At 40.0% G+C, this 15,267-nt stretch overlaps 1 protein-coding gene across 2 annotated transcripts in view; it reads left to right on the top strand.

The window, feature by feature from the left end:
- Positions 1-15,267, top strand: part of LOC145993905 (uncharacterized) — a 337,495-nt gene that overhangs the window by 149,227 nt on the left and 173,001 nt on the right. The window contains exon 1 of one of the 2 annotated variants that reach the window (XM_083129817.1): positions 5,867-5,991. The exons of the other annotated variant lie outside the window; for it this stretch is intronic. The gene's annotated coding sequence lies outside the window, so the exon portion shown is untranslated. Of the gene's footprint in view, positions 1-5,866; positions 5,992-15,267 lie in introns of those variants that run through there. 2 annotated transcript variants of the gene reach the window in all.

Here is a 15,267-nt window from a genome sequence, read left to right as displayed (position 1 = left end):
TCCTGCGTTCGATTCCCGATGAGAGCCCCAGAAATTTCGGCATTGACCCAGGACAATTGAGGAGCCACTTGCATATAAGAAGTCGCGGGCTTCGGTCTCGAAAACCAGAAAAGCGCGGCAATGGGACTCGATGCACTGACCACGCGTCACCCAATGATGTCCTTGCCCTCAAAGGGCTGTTGCGCAATGCAGATTAGTTTTAATTTGATTATTATTTTTAAAGTTGGGATATTTTTGCGTTAAATGTTTTTGTACAGTCATGGACATTTCTGGGTTGTCACAATATCATTGAAAGTCAATGGGATCGTTACAACCCAGAAACGTCCGTGACTGTACAATAATGAAAATATTTTAATCATCATTAAATATTATTGTAGATTAATCACACACAGGACATGTACTACGTAGAAATTTTCAGCGAAAAATGTAGGTTCGACCAGGATTCAAACCCGGGTCTCTGGCATACCGTGCTATTGCTCTAACCACTGAGCTACCGAGCCGGCCTGGCCTCACCTAATTTTTCGCTATCGCTGTTTTACCTGCGTGGAATAGTCTCTGCCAGTGCTACCACAACGGGATCTGTTGCCTTTGAAACACAGTAGACTTCGAACTAATGCTAGTCCTTATTTTAAAATGTTAATTTGTTGTTAGACTGTTGGATAGCAATTAGTATTTGCCCAGTTTTGTGGTATTTTCCATCCCTGTACATTCCGAATTGGAAGAGTCACCATAAACATTTCCCCTTCCTCCCTCGTTCTGTATCCTCGACAAAACATCATGCGCTTCTGTGACGTCAGAGTGGCACAACAACGTCACCAGAGGGTTAACCTTTGGAGTGACCTCAGCTCTCAGCCAGAAAGCGTCTTGTGCACTTCGGCCCTGTTGGGAAACGACATGGCTTCCGTCCAAAAGTTCTTGTCTTGGAAACCCCAGAAAACAAAGAAAGTGCAGATGGTATGAAACAGAATCACGCCAGTGGCGTATTTCCAGGGACGAATTTGATCAAAGGCGCACTTTAAGGGGTCATACCCTCCCTTGGACTTTATTTACCTGAAATAAATAATCTATGCGGTGGGGTGTCTAAGTGCCACGCTGAAGATTAGGGTTCGGTTCCTGAGATGGGTGCTTCAGATGGCAATGCGGAGGTTTGGGGGTTCGTCCAGCCTCTAACACACATGTGTGGGGGTAGGAGGTAAAAGCGGCCCGAACCTGATGCTGATCACATCACCTCCACAAACGGCCTAGAATGTGATTAATAGGATTATTTTTCTTACTCACACTTGCATTGAATTTTTTCAGCAGTGTACATCCTTTAATTAATAAATTTCTGAGCGCAAAATAAGTTCGTATGAGAAGTCATACGTAAAGAGGTTTTTTTTATGACCTACTGTTCAGTTTGGTGCAGTAACAGACATTCCATTGTACAGATCGAAACAACTACTTCAATAAAAGCACAATTACGCATTTAAATCCCTTTTGATTCTAAAAAAGTGGATCAACGGTCTTCGGTGCCTTTCGACTTGTCATAGAGAAACGTAACTTAATACAGTAAAGGAATCAATTCAACTTCTATTGTTCGACCGTTCGGCATGAATAAAAAATCACGTTGCACGAGTTGGTGTTATTCACCATTTTCGACTTTATATCTATGTCAAAGTCGGAATTTTTCCGGCCTTGTCCCGCATAAAGTGGCTCTGGGACTCACCCAGCCTCAAATCAGTGGGCACCTGGGGTGTAAAGGTGGCAGGAACGTGGTGATGATCATATCACCCCCACCCATAATTCAGAACCTTTGCATTCATGGAGGGCATTTAAATGGTTGAATGTGGGGGGGGGGGGGAGTAAAGTGCTGTCCTCTGAACTCCTCCATCTCCCGGGGTACGTACATCCCGTTTCGAGCGCACGTGTCAAAACCTGACTGTGATTCTTGTCAGCTTATGGATCTTTGTGACTGACCATCTTCTTGCTGTTAGCGGAAACTTGTGGTTGCGACGTTCCTGCACCAACACCTGCATGTGGGAATATATATAAACTTCGACATGATTAACAGTGGCGCAACCACAGGGGGGCAGGGAGGGGCATTGCCCCCCCATTGACGAAAGTCAATTCTATGGGGGCAAAGGTTGACGACCAAGGACACCTGCAGGGTGGCACAGCAATTGACCCAATCGATTTCAAATTTTATGCAAATAAAATTACATTTCGTCAAATATTCTTGCTCGCTTCGCTCGCAGTGCCTCCTTTTCTCAGTCTCGGCAACGCCGAGCGATCTAAATGAAAAAAAAAATGTAAAAGAGAAAATGCCATAGTGCCCCGTGAAATTATTATGCTCTACTAATCAATATTGTTTTCAGTTGCAAAAAATTAAATCTAAAAATTTTCTTGCTCGCTTCGCTCGCATTATGTTTGTTTTCTGTAATGTATTTAAGTAACATGTGTTGTGGGCCTATATGTGTATTGAATAAAGTTTGAATACGTACGTAATTTAGTGTTACCATATTGCATATGTATTTTCTTATTTTTGCATATGTGTAAAACATATCTAGTACATGAAAGTTGTACATGTTATGTACAAAAAGAATTATCTTCGGAATGCACTTATCATTCATTTTCTGTCATTCAAAAATATAGTTTGTGCTTGTTTTCCATTATTAGCTAATTTGAAATTGAACGTGTTGAAAAAATATTTCAAATGGTTTGTTGCAAACAAATGCTTTAGCACTGACTTCTACCCCCTTTTTGCTTAATTTCTGAGGATAATCACGTCTTTGATACCATTACTACTACTACTAGTAGTAATAATAATAATAATAATAATAATAATAATGCCAAAAATTCGTGGTTGCGCCTCGGATGATTAATGTTGTTGTCGAATTTAATAATGAAAGTGCGACCTGCTTTTTATACGAGTACATACTGCAAAATTCTTAATTGAAAATAATTTTATCAATTGATAATACAATTGTGAACTTTACTCAAATTTCAAAATATAATATGTGTTAAAAATTTAGGAATATCCTTAATCTCTTCATACTTGTTGGTGCTCCTCGCTATCTTCTCATCCAATGAAACACTTCTTCCGCTTTGCACCTTCCAGGTTTATTTCCACCTAGGAATCATGTCGTTAGACTTGTCACTCGGCCCATTTTGGAGGTGATGTGATCAGCACCACGCTCCGGACGCCTTTACCCCCCTCCCCAGGGTTGTCCCCAGGTACCCATTGACTTGAGGCTGGTGAGCCCCAGAGCCTCTTTATGCGGGGTCAAAGCCGGAAATCAATCAATCTCTGAGTTCACGAGATTATGTCTTCCTATCTACATTACTTTCCGAGCAACACAGGGATATCGAGTGGTTCGATTGTTGCCATGAACGGACAAATAGACGGAGAAATCGTCTTAAGTTTTAACTTGAAGCTTAATACAGGGTGAGTCAACGGCAGGTTACATATGTATTCATAGTATATCTTCAATGTGTGCCCCTTGAATATGTGCGACATTTCCAGTTCTCCAGAACCAGTTGCAGAATGTCCGGCATAATCATGTCTGCACATTGCACAATACGTTCCTTCAGATGCTGGATGTTCTGAATCTTAACTGACTTTAAATGGCCCCAAAGGACACAATCTTGGTTGCTTGATTGATTTGACGTTTTAAGTCCATTTTTTGCACAGTAAGACTAATCGGGACTGGACCTACAGTTGTTTAAAGTGGGATCCGAACCACTATGTGCCTCCACCGGGTATCGAACCCGAGACCCCTTGATTACAAGACAATGTCGTCGCTACCACTTCCCCACAGGGAAAACCCACGTAAACTGAGAAAATTATCAGGCGTTGATACAGTGGGTTATTTATTATCTCGATCGATCTGTCTGTCTGTCTGTCAACAAGAGTCAAATATCGACAAATGACCTTTAAAAATTAACAAATTAATGACAAATAATCAATAAAAGTAGACATATACCATGGGGTTTTGATAGGTTTTCAGCCTCGGAAAGAAATAATGGCGCCAGTGGAAAATGAATGACGTTTTGTTCAACATAGTTCCCTTTCAGGTTGACACGCTTGGCACAACGTTCCTGCAGCAATTCTAACCTATGGCATTGGAAGGTTATATCTTGGTCTGCAAACCATGCCTCTACCGATGAAATGATGTCACTGGTGTCCCTCAATTCAGTACATTGAGGTACATTTTGAGTTTGTGGAAAATATAATAGTTTGAGGAGGCCAGATCGGGGGGGGGGGGGGATAATGGGGATGGTCAATGAGTTCATATTTTAAATCACGAAGTTTCTGCATTGTGATGCCTGCCTTGTGGCAAAGAGCATTGTATTGGAGGACGAGGATGCCTTTTAACAGTTTCCCCCCGCCTCTTTTCCTTCAAAGGAGAATGTAATTTATGCAAACTCTCAGCTTTCAAGGTGGGGCCATTTTCCAGATATTTGCTGAGTATTATCCCCTCACAATCCGAAAATATCACACCCGTTACTTTTCCTGCAGATTTCTGTCGGCAACATTTTTAGGCCGTTGTGATCCACAATGGCACCACTGCATGGATTGATATTTTGTCTGAGGATAATACATGCAATGGAGTTTCATCCCCTGTCACTAATCGTTCAATAACACTGGCTGCACTACGTTAATAACGATCCAACTGTGCCCTAGCACTGTCCCTTCCTTTCCGGTTGTGATCATCTGTCAAGAGTTTGAACACCCACTTGACAGAAAGTTGTTCATCTCCAGTTCTTAATGCACAATGTAATGCACCCGCTCTAAATTGATACCTAGGGTGCCTGCTATACATTGCAGACCAATCCTCCTGTCTGAAAGGATTAGGTCGTTGACACTATCAACAATTTTCTCAGTCACGAATGTTCTGGGTCTTCCTGACGTTTCCTCGTCTTCTGTGTTTGTTCTCCCCCTCCTGAAATTCGCCCCCCACGATTTCACTGTGCTGTATCAAGGACAGTCATTTGGACATTTGTGTCAATTCGTCGTATATTTCCTTGGCTTCAATGTTCTTCGAGAAGGGGTACTTGATGACAGCTCTCTTCTCCAATTTGAAAAACTGCACACTCTGCGTTGCCATGGTCACTTTCAACTTGTAACGCAAAAGTATTACTAGCAACAGTAATAGCACATGTTCTGAAACATGACTCACAACATAACTAAAAGGATTTTCATCTATTCCGATACTTGCCCTGGCAGGCCGGAAACTTATCGAAAACCCCTCGTATTTTGTGGGTAAAATTCCCATAAGATTACACCATTCATAAAACATTAGTCGTAGATTAAAAATTTGGCTATTTAAAAAACTATAAATACTATGAAAGATGAAATTGTGTACTTTAATTGGGATTGAAATGCTAATTAATTCTGATAAAGATTACCTTCGTTACGAATTAGTTAGAAATTTACAACAACGCGATGTGCCAATGTACTGATTAGTACTCGTGGGACATATCGCAGTTACTTAGTAAACAGACGTTTATAACTCAAGACAAGACTTACACCACACCGAGACTGTAAACAGAAATGTTATTTTGTAAAAATCCATGACGAGAAGTTCCGCTTCAACGATCTTTCCTCAACTTGTCATTTAAACCCAAGGATTCTAGCTCTGTTTCATCGTCCATCTTGGTAAAGCGTGGGGAAGCTTATTTTTTTCTCTCCAAGAAGCAAAATCCTGTCTTTCTTTTTTTTATTATTACTATTATTATTCAAACGTCAAAAAACGAAAAGTCACCGGGGTCAGACAACTGGGAGCTGGAGGTTACCTGACCTCTCATTTAGCTGATAAGGCAAGCTTCTTTTTTATTTTTTGTTGCTGGACGATCTCCAGTTACAATTTAATCCATTAGTAGCAACCACTGATATTCCTACTAGCGTATAGATAGCAGCATCGTAACTTTTATCTCAGTTTCGTTCTATCTGCAATGTAATTTGTGTTGGCGTCCTGATAGGAGATAGAGGGATATTCTCGTGTAGCTGCGGTATGTATATTTTATCTTTTGAGTTATTAATGCTTCCTCTTGTCGATCACATCTCTGATTCTGCGTTATTTCTCAGAGATATCTTAAGGGGGAACACTATATATTTCTGAGGATATATTCGTGAATCGCCATTGGTTCTTGGTATTGCGTAGCCATCGTACACAACATTCATTGAGAAGTATCTCGTCTCCTGAGAAGTCTGTCTCGTTTTCGGTCGGTCTCGTCTCCACTTTCCAAATGTACGTAGCACATGCAAAATATACAACGTGTCACCATGCAAATTCTCACAGTAGAGACCAATATAGGAAGCAGCTTTCCCAAATAACGCTTTTCTGAATATAGCGCCTTGTTTCAACCCTAAGGATGCTCAGAGAACGGAATTGTGTACTAAAAGTTTGTAACCACGCTGCACAGGGTCACGGTTTTGGAATTTCCATGCACAAAATACACGGAATAATGAGCCTAAACGTTGACCGTGTATATTAATACGGAGAGTTTTGATTCAGTGTACTTTATAACTTGCAGCAAGTGATGAATGAGACTTCCAATCCCTTCTGTGCGTATTGGAAACATGATTTCCGTGATGTTCTTCTACGGTTTCTCTATGTTGTGCGTGTTTGGGGATAGGGGGGGAGGTACTTCTGTGCGCTGTGTTCATATTGTGATCTCATACCGTGGTGAAAATTTGAGCATTTTCCTCGTCCAGCCTGTTCATGCTTATGGGATAAATTTGGTCACGATTATCTTGAAAACCAGTCGGCAGAAAATTTTCAAATTTTAACTGAACACTGAGAAAGGATGTTTCTGAAGAACCACTGATTGATGTTTTCATTTACTGCATCAACGCCCCGAATATTAATTACTTACTTTTACTTATGAAGTATCGTGTGTCTTTCACTTTCCTTGATACGGCAACCTGCTGTCATCAGTCGGCGGACTCACATATAACTTCGTGGTCACCTGATAGGCTGACAGAATGAAGGAAGCCTAATTTATTTTGAACTTCTAACGGGGTAGCGTCTCCACGAGAAGAAGCCTGAACTTATTGGGTCCCGGATACCTAGTCACAATACTCTAGAAATTATTCTGTTAGGAACGTAGCAAGTTGCACTGTTTTGCTGTAAGCTGTAATCAGGCTTGTCTTCTTCTGGTATGAGTACGAACTGGATTACTAACTGTTCTTACGCATTAGCATCCATAGTGACTTAAAAGTGGTCCATTTACCTGCCTAGACACAGAACCCCTACCCTTACATTTGGTGGGTGTAAGGGCTTCAGATAAACGATTATATGTTATCAGCACACCATAATGTGCAGTCGATTGATATCTACGACCGGAAAATGGCTATGACTATTGACATTTCACATTAGACATCCAAGATCAAGATTTGCCCACCAGCTGGCCAAACCTGTCAAAACGCAATAGGCGAGAATTTTGTCACAAAAATGATATGTACAGTTTGTGATGAATATAATGTAAACCGCCTCTTGTTTGATGACGTAATGGGAATGTGAATATCTGAATACATTTTTACTTGAAGACGTGGCCCACACAAAATCTTTGACAGCTATTCAGTGACCCAGCCAGACCAGAATAGCTATCTGACGCCGCTACTGAACAATCATCACTCTTTTTATAAAATATTAACAGACATTAATGTAATTTCAGTTTTTAAACGTATACTTAAGGTGCACACAATTGCAATTTATAATCATCAATGCAAGATAAAGTACTCATATTTGAATTTGAAAGTTTTCCACTTATATCGCAACACTGAAGTTAATAACATTCACAAGCACCATGCGCCATCGTTCAATATTACAATGTCGTTGGTGACGGCTTGTAATTTAACATAACACGGTGAGGTAGCAACATAATACACCTGCGTTTACGAAAACAAATGTTTCGCATTAGTTTTTGCTAATTTGGGCGGCGGAATGTTAATATTTCGGGTTTATTGTCAAGAAGTGAAGCAGGTAGGTATTTCTTGGTGCCGCAACACAGGTGGCATACAAAAGGAAAGCTTTTGCATTGTTCTGGCTTCACCCCCTAACCTCCAGGGGGTAATGGCTACTGTCATGCATATAGTTCCGAGAGATTCTTGGAATTCACAGGCCAGTGGCCGGTGGCCGGTAAAAATGGCAAAGGAAAAAATGCAACGGAAAAAATGGCCAAGTAAAAATGGCAAACTGAAAAAATGGCAAGTTTTCATCTTTGGCAGTTGTCCTCTCTCAGCGTGCAGAATGATCACTTTCACTGCTGCATTTTCTTACTGGATGCACCTGATTAGCTTCCACAATATAGCCTAAAGTCTTTAATCTGTAGGATGTTTGAATTTGAATTGCATTACTCACTATAAACCATATACATTGGTATTTGGAGGGTTCAGTACAGTTCAGATAAAAAATGTAGTTACAAAATTTATATAATTTACAATCTAGATGTTCACTATCGCTATAATATTCCTTATTAACTAATAGTTTTTTTTAAAAAAAATTGTTTTTGAAACTTGTCATATTTCCTGCTTTAATACCATTTGGTAGGTTATTGAATATTTTAATTGCCATATGTTCGGGTTCTTCTTGAACTAGTGTTAACCTGGTGAAGTATGGCTTTAGAAGCTGATTATTTCGGGTGTTACATGTATGTTCTACTGAACTTCGTAGCGCAATATTTTTTCTCGCATATAATGACATTTCATATACATATGTACAGTGAAGGCAGGGTTAATATTTTGAATTTCTTAAACAACGTTTTGCACAATTCCCTAGGCTCTATTCCTGCCCACCAAATGGAAAAACTTGTTGTTTTATTGTTTCTACCTTCAAGTATATTGTATGCAATGATCTCTTATACCGTCCAAAATTAGGACACTTGGCTATCTTCACAGCATCATATTCAGACGAATGATTATGGTCATAGGAACACACAGGATTTTGTTTCAATAATTTTGTTTTTAGAATTCCTCGACACTTGAAATTGTTCCTCCACCTTATAACATTCTTCAGATCAGACTGTTGTAGAAAGAAGAGCTTATCTCCAGCTTTCCAAGATTTAACAATTTTCTTTTGAAAAAGTAAACAAGTTCGTCCCTCTTAGTGCGAGGGGGTTAGATAAGGGCTGACTTGAAGTCCTACTATAGTTTGACCACAAGGAAAAAACTTTCCGTCGAAAGCGTTCGCGCACCTTCCCTGCCGTTGTCGGTGCTCGGGGCAGTGTTGTCAGGTCAGATTTGAAATAATCAGAAGATTGTTCCTTGAGAAACCAGAAGATCTGCTACAAAATCCAATGATCTAATAGTAGCGGATAAACGACGTTTCTTTTGGGGGGGGGAGTGGCATAGGCGTGCGTACTTGAGGGCAAGGGAACGTCCGCAATTTTTTCCAGCGAGGGGGGAACAATTTTGTTGTTTTCTTTTTTTTTTTTATCAGGCAGGTAAACTAGGCATATTAACCCGTAATAGCGTTGCCCTCTCAGAAAACACCACTTGAGTTTTAAATTAGCACGTTCCTATTATAATAATGGATGTAAATTACTGTGACTGAAATCGACTCATAGGTCTGAAATAATAGGTACTTTTATGTCAACATTCATTTTCCAGAAGGGAAGGGAACGAGATAGGTTGTGAATAACGTAGAGTCGCCAAGCAAAGGGTCACAATAAAAGCCCCCTGCTGCAGTGGCGCGCGTTGTTTACGGTGTAAACGTCACAGATATTTTTTATAACAATGGTGCTAAACCCAGCACCCTGTGTTTGGCGAAAAGAAACCGAACATCTCCATTTCAGGAGTGGACGTGTTTCAAACAAAAGAAAGTAAACCGTCCTAGGGACCCGACCAATGTCTTTCATCTCTTCCGCATCTCCCGGTGGTAAAATATAAGAGGGTGCACGGAAAACACCTTCAAGTTCGCCCTTTCTCAGCACCGACACAAGGGGTCTGCCGTGCCTCTATTTTCGGACAGTAAATCGTAGAAACTTGTGTTCACAAATGAAGCTAACGTGCTGCTCTTCGTTGTCGGGGATTTTCCACAATCTTTCAAGTCGAATGCTAACAATAACAAATTAATTTGCCTTCTACTGGTGTTCGGTGCACAGGTATCGCTAGGGGTTGGCACGCGTCCTGCACCATAATGAGAAAATGAATTACGTATGTGAAATATATTGGTGAATTATACAGCATGTCTTCCTCAATAATTGAAGATAACAACGCTTATGCTAGGGTTCACCCATCTGCTAGAAATAAACACCCCTCCCCCCCCACACACACATATATATATATATATATTTATTTTATTTATATATATACATATATATATATATATATATATATAAAAAAAATAATTTGCCACGCTACGAAGTCAGAGGTTGTACCTAGCCAGGCATGGACGTTTCACACTGTGTTTGTCTCACTTCATCCATTTCATCAATTCTTCATTCATCCTTGTTGTCGTACTTACCCGTAGAGGCACAAAAGCGACGTAAAATAACGAAAATAGAGTTTGGGGTGGGATAAAATACAGATACAGCCATCTAAAAATAGTAATGTAGTAAAAGTAATAAAATAATGTCCTAGCACAATTGAGTAGCGTTTGACATAATTTTACAGTTCAAACAGCACTTTTCACGGCTGAGTGGAGTTCCAGTCCACCTCTCCCTCCATGTTCAAGTAAGATGAGCAGGAAACGTGTTTTTGAGCAGGCCGTTGGAGGTGCCATAGCAATAGTTTATTAAGAAATTCTCCCGAGAAATCAATAGGCCTGGCAACGCTGGCGTGAGCCGGCTGAATGTTCCTTCCGCCTGCCCTTTCCCGCACCCGCCGGCGCGATGTGCTTCTGCGCAGGTTTTTTTGCTTGTGGTTCCACTATACATCATGATGTTGCTTGTAACCATTGTCTTCGTACCGGGAAATAATCATTACTTGAAAAGGCTGCGTTGAAGCCCTCTAGTATTTGAATTTGTATTCTTGTCATTTATCGTCGCATTTCTGCCACTTTCGGGTAATCACGACGATGAGGACAAATTGATAAAAAAAAGAACATCCATGTCCAGCCTAATACTCAAGGGATGGGGCAATGGGGCCATTTCCCTCCTCGAACTATGAAATGTTTTAATGTGAAGCTGTAGAAACCTACGGAAATAACATTGAAGGTTTTTCAGATTTTGCAAGAAATTCGATTTTGTCCTTCCATAAATGAATGGGTTGTCCGCCGAGAGAGATAAGCTCGAGCCAGGACTCTGCAGTCTACAATATTTGATAATTTTAGTATTATAGCCATTGATGCATATCTACCAGATTATAAGTATCATTGCTAACACATATTTAATTAAAAATTATATCATTTTCTATACATCGAATTATGATGGTTGGTTAGTGATAGTCAAACATAGATGGGATTGGGTGTCAAAACTTGAGGGGGGCAAGGTTTTTATCTTGGTAGACAAGGCTTAGCACTATGAAAGCATAGTATTTCATATGGGAATCGTCGCATTGGCGCGTCAGATAAAGAAACCAATTATAGCGACACATGATCTTTGGACACAGAGGATTATTTTTTTTAAAGTCCGTAACTCGCAACACACCAGTAAATTTTGTCAGGTGAATATTTGGACTATAATGCACAATTCAATAACAACTAATATTTTACGTTTCTTTTTCAGCCCGGAAAAATGTTTACTAACTGTCACAAAGAAAAAGTGTGCGTCGATTTAGACTATTCGATTTTAACGTATTCACGAGTATTCAGTGCAACCTAATCTCACACCAAAACCAGTTTCCATTGTAATATATGACTTTTAAGTGGCCGAAACGATTGTTTAAACAAGAAAAAATGCTTCACATAATGGTTGCTCCCCACTAAAAATTTGGCATAAAATTTCCGACGAATATGTGGTGAAATTCGTTTGTAGGGGACAAAAAGTGATGGCAACTGCTCCATGTCCCCTAATGGCCGCCACTGTCGGTTAAAGTAATTAAAGGAAATTTGAGAACATCAATTTACGAAATACAATTGTTTTTATTTCCTTTATTTTACTTCGCTTTTTTGAGCCACTTCTGGCTAATTTGCGAAGACGGGGTTGAGGTATGACATGATGAAATTAATGAATGGATACTCACAAACATCCTGGCCGGGACTCGAACCCGGGACCCCTGGCGTCGTAGTGCGATGTGCTAACCACTCTGCCACGAGACTTGAATTTATTCTGTTTCTGTGGACCATAATATAGTAATTCTATAATTGTATGTCTAGCTGCAATACTAGATTGCATGTTAGCGGTCACATCTGATACTCCAACAGGATTTTGTATCTTCTCCTTGTTCTACATTTTCGGATCTGCTCCGGGATTTGAAGCCGAATCCTTTGGTGGCGATATCGTGAGTCCTCAACTCAACGTGTCGACTACCGGGACGGCTCTCATGCGTTACACACCATCACCTTGTAATCAGAGAGTCAGGGGTTCTATTCCCTGTGAGCCCATGCATTTATTATCCAGTAGTTTCCACCTTAGAACTGTAGATTTAGTCCCATTTAACCTTAATCAGCATAACTCGAAGTTGAGAAATATTAAAATAATAAAAAATACATAGTTCGACTTATTAATCGTCAAGAAGCAAATTAAAAGTTCGACTAATATTGGTCAAACGACTACTTTGACTAATATTAGTCGTTTCCGACAAATTCGACTAATATTAGTCGAACGACTAATTCGACTACTTCGACTAATATTAGTCGAACGACTAATTCGACTACTTCGACTGATATTAGTCGTCTAAATTTTCGACTAATTAGTCGATATTTTGTTTCGACTAATGACTAATTAGTCGATTGTAGAAATTAGTCGATGGTGCCCATCAGTAGAAAGAGCCAAACAAAGACGTATGCGCAGAACGGCAACCAAAGAAATTTGCTGTAAAATCCCCGCCACACGCGTTCTCCCGGGTTAAACGTAAATTTAATCATTATGCTGTTTAAAATTTTAGAATATTATTTTTTCCTTGCGTATTTAGTATCTGCTTACGGTGGATAATTTTTTTACGATTTTATACTTGTAGCAACGGTTATGTATACGCCGTCATAGTCTTCTTGAAATAATACCGCTGTAATATTCATAGACAACACTTCCATCTTACCAACTCCTTGTCATCCATATCAGTTTAACAATGTTTTCATGAATGTCCCCCTCCCCCGCGTGGTGGCTCAGTCGGTAACGCGTCTGACTACCATGCTCAAGGTCCCGGGTTCGATCCCCGGCCGGTTCAAATCCGGGAACTTTTCTAACGGTGGAAGCGGCCCCGGCGCCCACCCAGCGTCGAATAACATGGGTACCTGGGGGAAACCCTGGGGGGTAAAGGCGGTCAGGGGCGTGATGCTGATCACATCACCCCCACTCACGACCGGATCAAGAAAGTGTGGGGCGTTACCCCCACACCCCCTATACGCCTTCATGGCGTGGTGCTATGCACAGGGGAACACTTTACCTTTTTTTACCCCCTCCCCCTCCTACAAATTTCCTCATAAGAGCAGTTCTTTTATGCTGTATATAAGGCTATTTTATCGTCTGCACGTCGTGTTATAGTGTCGTGTGTTTCTCTTGGGTAGGGCAGTTTACAACCTTACAGTTTTTGTGTTTATCAAGAAACTTTTACAACTGTTTTAAACTATTTTAGGCTTTCCGTGTATAATGCTGCTGGGGCGAATCACATGGTATTTAATCAGATGCAAATTCCAATTAAAGAAAATTATTCACAGGTTTAATGAAGGTCTATTTTGTTGCTCGTTTCCTTGATTTTTGAGGTGGTAGCAAGTCGGACAGATACTCATTTCGAAATGTACCTCCGTTAAAATTGCTGTCATTTCAAAAGTAACTAGAAGTTTCTCTTACAGTTACTTTATTTTACGTAGAATGTGTTGCATGCACGAACTTCAAACGTGCTGCTTTACAACGAATGTGCGACCATTCAACATTCGTAACATTCATTTACATAATTATACTGAACTAAATATGTTTAATAAGAACATAGAGAGGTAAAAGGATTTAAAGTAAATTATATTGTTTGAAAAAATGTGATATGCAAAAATTTAATGATGTTGATTGATTGATTTGATTTATTTACATTGGTATTTATATCTAATGAACCTACATAAATAAATATATGCAATAAATTGTTGCGGTAAACCAGGTCAAATTGTCAGAAGATGCCACTGGGAGAGAGGAGAAAACAAATGCCTGGCCACATTAGTTGGTCGCCGTCTTTCTCTATTTGATAAGACTAGAAATCACAACAAAGAAAGAATTATATCGAAAAAGAGATCTCTGCATCCGAGCATACCGGCAGTACTTTATTTCCAATTCAGCCACTGTCCACATATAAACCTACAATACGTTTATTTGTGCTGTATGCTTGCACGTACCACTCACAAACGAGCGCTAAGCTGCCCATGGGATTTTCTTGTCAGTTAGCAACTGAACTAACGCTTCCTGCGTAACTATCTGATTGTCACACCTCAGTCACTCCCTTCAGCTGCTAGTGCCTGCACTTGGAGCAGTTAACCCACATTACTTAACCGCCCCCCATCCCTTAGAGTGCAAATGTAGGGTAGGAACAAGAGCTGCCAGTTGTGAAGCTCTCAAGCGTAACACCCAAGTGTTGGAGTGTGTCACCATGGGGCTGTGAGGAAATGTATTCATCCGAGGCAAGTGTGCCTGTGGTGTTACCGTTCTCAAAAATATTCAGTGCTTCTTTTCTTCATTCTCGTTGTTGTCACTATTTATACAATATAGGCCTTATCTCGGCCCAAGTTCCGATTGTTTAACTCCGAACTATCTATGGTTCAAATCACAAACCCTGACACCTTCTGTAAACAAAACCACCTGTATGCACAAAGCATTGCAAACTCATAGAAGTAAAATAATCCACACGAAAATCCAGCTTTGTTACAGGATTCATTACGTAAGGTAAAACAACAGCCAATTTGTAGTATGGGATACGCTGCCACAAATGACGTCTCACTTTAAACCCAATGCTCTTTCTTTTTTTACTTATTGCTTCACCTTTATGGTTAACTCTTTGCACCAGTAATCATTTCCCATAAATTTGGCTTCTTTCTTGCATGCGAATTGAATATATTTTACTTGCATTTTTTTAGACAAAATGATATAACATGGTAATGTATATTTCTAAGGATGATATAGATAGGAGTGTATTTGAAATTTGTTTGTAGATTTTATGTAAATTGTATCTTATGTAAATAATATATATAATGGGCATAAACAGCC

Source organism: Lepisma saccharinum, chromosome 10, assembly GCF_977018435.1.
Source record: "Lepisma saccharinum chromosome 10, izLepSacc3.1, whole genome shotgun sequence".
Lineage (NCBI taxonomy): Eukaryota > Metazoa > Arthropoda > Insecta > Zygentoma > Lepismatidae > Lepisma > Lepisma saccharinum.
This window is presented reverse-complemented; position numbering and strand designations above follow the sequence as displayed.